The following is a 6,014-nucleotide window of genomic DNA, read 5'->3' as shown; positions in this document are numbered from 1 at the left end:
AATGAACTACCCATACATGCAACAGCACAGGTGAATTTCAATAGTATTAAATAGAAAAAAATAAACCAGACATAAATATACTTTATCATTCATTTGTATGAAGTTCTGAAACAGGTAAAATGAATCTATGATGATAGAAATCGTAGTAATTGTGGCTTGCTATACAGTGTGGGGCAATTTACTGCAAAGAGATGTTGAGGAACATGTTTCAGACAAATTTATGCTATTCCTTTAAATCAATGTGATTTTAGAATTCTATAGTAAATAAAGAGAAGGTTAAGATAGGTTGCCATTAGGTCAGAGAAAGCAAAGGGTGGGTGGCTGACCTATAGGTGTACAGGTATGTGAACCTGCTTATTAAAAGTGGCTAGGATTTGGGAAGCAGTGAATTATAAAATAAACTGAAGGTCTTGGAATTATGATCTTAATACAGAAACAAAGTATTATTCACTAACTTTGCAAAAGGATATGCAGTTGTCTTGTTTGAAGGAAGTATTTCCAGGAGTCAAGAGAGATGTAAGCTAGAACATTTTAATAAGTTTGAACACAGCCAAAAAATATAGAGGAGAGAAGTAAGCTGATCTTTCTTATTCTTTAGCTTACTTTTTTCTTTCTTCCTGGGTATGTTTGGGTGTAGCAGATCACTGCATCTTGAACTGTAATTACAGATGCCTGAAATCTTTTTTATAGCTAAGCTAGTAAAATTAAACTAAGTATATTTAAAATAGAACTTCCTAACTCTTTCTTAATATATTTAATTGAAAAACTATATACTACTCATGAATTTGTATTCTGAATCATAACCAAATATGATTGAAATTATTTTTATTCCAATTAATATAATTTATATAACTTTTAATAAAAGACTCAGAATATCAGCATAGAATATGCTTTCATTTTGGTTCATATACATAGTGGATTATCTAATGATTTTTATATCATCCTACTCTAGTATGTCTTCTTTATTGTATGTAATAAATATACTGTATTGTGACATTATTAGACATTCAATAGACCATGCTTACATAGTTCATTATATTATTAAAGAAAACATTTAATTGTTTTCATAAAGACTATCATTCTGTTTTCTGATAGTTTTTGGTCATTGAGCATACTCCAAAATCTATTGTACATTTTTTAACAGATAGAGGTAACTAGACTATATCTCAGACTTATCAAATCAGAATCACTAGATACAGGCCAATAAATCCATATTTTAACAAACTCCATGAGTGCTTCTGACATTTAGCCTTAGGAATGAGTCTTGACAAATAATCAAAGAACTCAATTAGAAGAGATATATGAAAAAACATATTAATATTCTATGGCTGTGTTCACTTTATTTATTAATGTATTCCAGCATTGAAGAACTTCTTCAAGTAGAGGGACTAAATCTTATTCATAGTAATTATGATATTAGAGAAGAAATGAAACCTACAAGGCAAAACTACAAGATAAAATTAGACTCATAAACATGGAAAAATTATAATTAAGTTATCCTCAGATTAACCAAAAAAAGTTTCAAACTGTTTCCTACTAATTCTCTTACTAATTAATTTATCCAAAAGGTTTTCTTCTAAATTGTGAAGAAAGAATACGAGGCATCTCAGAGAATGTTCTTTTTTGTAAATCAGTTACGCTAACATTGTGATAAAGCCTTTAGTTGATATTTTCCATTGTCTGTAGGTTCCTCTATTACGGAATTATTGATGAAGGGCCCTAGTTTTAGAATGGACAGCTAAAGCAGATGCTTCAATAAGAAGGAAGCCACCATAGCCCTTTGGAATATTCTTATTTCCCTGAAATTAGCTATGGGAACTCATGTATCCACTAAGAAATAGGACAGAATGAAATTATGCAGCATTTTTTAGTATACAGGCTTTTGTTAACTGATGTTAAATCATTGATTTTTTTTATTGTAGTCTAATGTTACAAGAGGGAAATCCCTGGGCCAGCCCAGTGGCATGGTGGTGAATTGCGCACATTGCACTTTGGCGGCCCCAGATTTGCTAGCTAGTTTGTATCCCGGGTGCCAACATGGCACTGCTTGGCACACCAAAGCAAATGATATAGCTTAAGAATAAGGGGAAGCAATATTCAAATAACATTATTATGATATTAATCTTAAATTAACTAATCCAAAATTAATGTTTAATTCCCCATTACCAAACATTTATAAGAAATTACTTCAGAATGGCTTTCAACCATAAAAAGCCTAATGTCTACCAGAGAAAGGGGTATGGGAGCAGATGGTTGTCATAAATGTGAGAAGAAATATAAGTGAAGTATTCTAAAGTGATTCTAGAATTCAAATATGAAATATAGTAACTCAACATGGGAAGTAGCTCTTCACAGGAGAGGAAATATTTCAATAGACCTTAAAGGATAAAGTTTCCCCTTCAACTTTCCATTTTTTCTTGTAGAGAAGGTTACTAAGAATGGCAAAGCCAAAAGTATAAGTGCAAAGAAGGGCATCTTGTTATTGACAAACCTGGACTAATTGTAGTAATTGGACCCGTGGATGTCCACTGATGGTGGGGAAAGTTTAATGGAATTGGGATTAGAAAAATATTCATGGATGAGATTGTGAAAAGTTACATATGCTTTCAAATAAAATTCACACTATTTTTAATAAAAGTTAAAATGGTTTGTATGTACAAATATCAGAGTTTTGTGTTTTGGAAAGGATGGATAACTAGGTCTTATTTATCTTAACGTCCATGTTGCTGTAATTAGACATTAAAACTCCATCTGTATTAGAATTTCAAAAAGGAATATATAATTTATTTAGAATAAAATTAAAGTGAATAAGTATTCCTTGAAAGTTATTACTTACCACATAGTGTTTCTCAATAAACATACTGATTGAAACAAACGGAAAATAACTAAATGTGTTTTTGATAAATTAAACAATAGTCATAAGTGCAAAAGAGCCACTAGTAAGTTCTGAAGAAAATTTGAATAAAAACAGATTCTTATTTTATTTGTATTTTATTCTCAGTGTAATTTCCAGACTGTATACAGCAATTTGTATAAGTTTTCCGAGAAAATTTTTTCATTGTTCAAGTATAAAGATGTGTGTGAGAGAGAGAGAAAGAAAGAGAGAAAAAAGGAACAGGAGTAGACAAAAAATATGACATTTGACATTAATAGTAATAACACAGTTCCATAATTTTTACACTTTCCTAAAATAAATATAATTTAAATATTCAATAGTTCAATTATGAAGAGCTATGAAAATGAATACAAAAAATAATTAGAAACATATCCAACTTAAACTAAAGTAGGAATACAAAAATTAATACATAAAATCTAATTCAAATCTATGTTTCTTTAATAAAAGGTAAAAAATGTTGAAAGAGACATAAATTGTCTTTTAATGAGACAAATTTCCAAATCTTTTGGAAAGAAAATGTCAGTTTTATTATAAATGACAACATATTGTAAAATTATATGGGGATTCATTCTCTTTGATCGTGTAAGTTCATATTTTAGAGATAAACATGTGCAACATTACAGCCAGCAAAATCTGGAAATAATTTGTTTCTAACAACAGAATAAATAAGATATGCTATATTGAGAGCATAAGGATGAGGTGTGGACTCCTGAGTCAGAAACATGGATCTGAAACTCGACTCACTCTACTCAAACCACTCATTTGATTTTGTTTTGGATGTTCCTTTTTTAGTGTCTTATTCTTCACCTGTAAAGTAGGCAAATAATATATTTTTTACATAAAGGTTTAGTGAGATTAAACGAGGTAAATAAACATATTGTTATACCTTCCTTACTTACCTATTTTCAGTTTTTGCATTATGAACATAACTATGAAGATTATTTTGCAACCTATAGTGACCATTAAGTGAGAAATTATTAAAGTAAAATAGAAAATACAAAACTATATTTCTGCCACCATTAGGACAATGTGGAGCTGTGTCTGCACAGGTCCAACGACAAATCTGTCAAAGTGATGCCATTGCAGAAGATCTATTTTCTTTTGTTATTAATGTTAATGTCTTTTCAATAAAAACAATAGCTTAAACACTTTAACTTGTCAGGTTATAGTTTTAAGTAGCTTATTGCACACGGCCTTTGTACAGACACCAAGGCAATGTGGAGTGTTCCATAGCTCCCATCTTTGTGTGTTCAATGGGTTTGAGAGTAGAGAAATATGCCTTTCCCACATATACCTCTTTCTGCTCTCCCTCTTATTACTAGAATTACGCTAATTATCTCTATATTAGGAATAAAACCTCTTTACAAGATATGAAAGTATAAAAACACTACTTATAGGAATAGAAACTTGAACTTAACACTTTTCTCTTCTTCCTCATGCAGATGCCTTGAAGAGACATGGTCAGGTAAATTGCACCCCCATAATATATTCTTGTTGACCTCACAGATAAAAAGGAATTGAAGATACCTCTCTTTGTGATAGTCTTATTCATCTACATCTTCATAATAGTAGGCAGTCTAGGTTTGATCCTAGTCGTTAGAACAGATGAACGACTCAACACACCAACGTACTTCTTTCTAAGCAACTTGGCTTTTGTCAATTTGTTACTCATCTGTCATTACACCCAAAATGCTTGGGAATTTCTGCTACAAACAAAATGAAATCTTTAATGCATGTGCTGCTCAATTGGGCTGTCTCCTGGCCTTCTTGATGGCAAAGTGCTTGCTCCTGGCTTCCGTGGCCTATGACTGATATGTGGCCATCTGCAGCCTTCTGCTCTATGTAATTGTAATGTCCCCAGGAATCTGCTTCATCTTGTGGCTGTTCCCTACAGCTATAGCTTCCTGGTTACACTATTTCATGCCATCCCCACCTTTCACCTCTCTTATTGTCACTTCAATATCATTAATCATTTCTATTGTGATGACATGCCTCTTTTGAGGCTAACTTGCTCAGACACTTGATGCAAACAGTTGTGCATCTTTGCTTGTGATGATATAATGTTCATTTCTTCCCTTCTGGTTGTCTTTGTCTTCTACGTGTACATTATTTCTGCCATCCTGAAGAGGCACTCAGCTGAAGGCGGGTGCAAGGCTTTCTCCATGTGTGTCTCCCACATGCTAGCAGTCACCATATTCTATAGGACCCTGATCTTTATGTATTTACAGCCAAGCTCTTACCTTTCCATTGACACAGACAAAACAGCCTCAGTCTTCTACACGGTGATCATTCCCGTGTTGAACCTCTCAATCTACAGCCTGAGGAACAAGGAGGTGAAAGAGGCCCTGAAAAAAGTCATCTATAGAAACCAGGCTGTTGTGTTCATGAAATTAAGTAAGTGACTTGAATAAATGAAAACGGAATTTTCTCCATGGTCGGACTTTCTTTCCTCAAAAAACTATCAGAAGTCTTAATATGTGATTTCTATATATCTGTTCACTGTATAATGAAATTTTCTACTGATTTTCAGTTAGAATGAGATTTCAGGTGTAAAAGTAACTGTAAAAATTTATATCCATTCTTTCATTTTTCAAATGGAAATGTATTAAAAATAATTAATTCTCCGGTCCCTAAGAATTTATATCAATTTTTCCATTTCTCAAATGGAGAATTGAATCAAAAGCCAGTATCTCGATTTATAACTAGTTACAAGGAGAAAATGGACAAAAGTTCAGACTCTCCACTCCTCCAAAATCCCCAGTTCTAGATTCTCTGGCATCATTAACAATATCTCATGTGAAAAATAAAGATGCATAGTTTAAATGCTTGCTTCTGGATTTGTTAATTTCTTGAAAAAATCATTACAGTATAAAACTGTTCCGTATTCACATTTAACAAATTGTCTTTATTTATGAGAATTGTACTACATCTCCACTTTACCTATGTCATGGATTTAACCTGGCCTTCTACTGGCCTGGATGTCCGGTTTGCTCTGGAAAGACTAACTGTTTAAGTTAACTGCTTTTCTTTATGCCTATGAGACCTCATTATATTTTTTCAGGTTATCTAATTAAAATTAATTCAGAGATCAAATCCCATGGGACTTCATACAATGGAA

The 6,014-nt window shown here is 32.4% G+C and overlaps 1 pseudogene; it reads left to right on the top strand.

Moving 5' to 3' along the window:
- Nucleotides 1-2,218: 2,218 nt before the first annotated feature.
- LOC139040512 (olfactory receptor 8U9-like) lies at nucleotides 2,219-5,298 on the top strand (annotated as a pseudogene).
- Nucleotides 5,299-6,014: the final 716 nt, after the last annotated feature.

This window comes from Equus asinus, chromosome 17 (genome assembly GCF_041296235.1).
Source record: "Equus asinus isolate D_3611 breed Donkey chromosome 17, EquAss-T2T_v2, whole genome shotgun sequence".
In the NCBI taxonomy this organism is placed as follows: Eukaryota; Metazoa; Chordata; class Mammalia; order Perissodactyla; family Equidae; genus Equus; species Equus asinus.
Note: the sequence above shows the minus strand (reverse complement) of the source record. Positions and strands in the feature narration are given on the sequence as shown.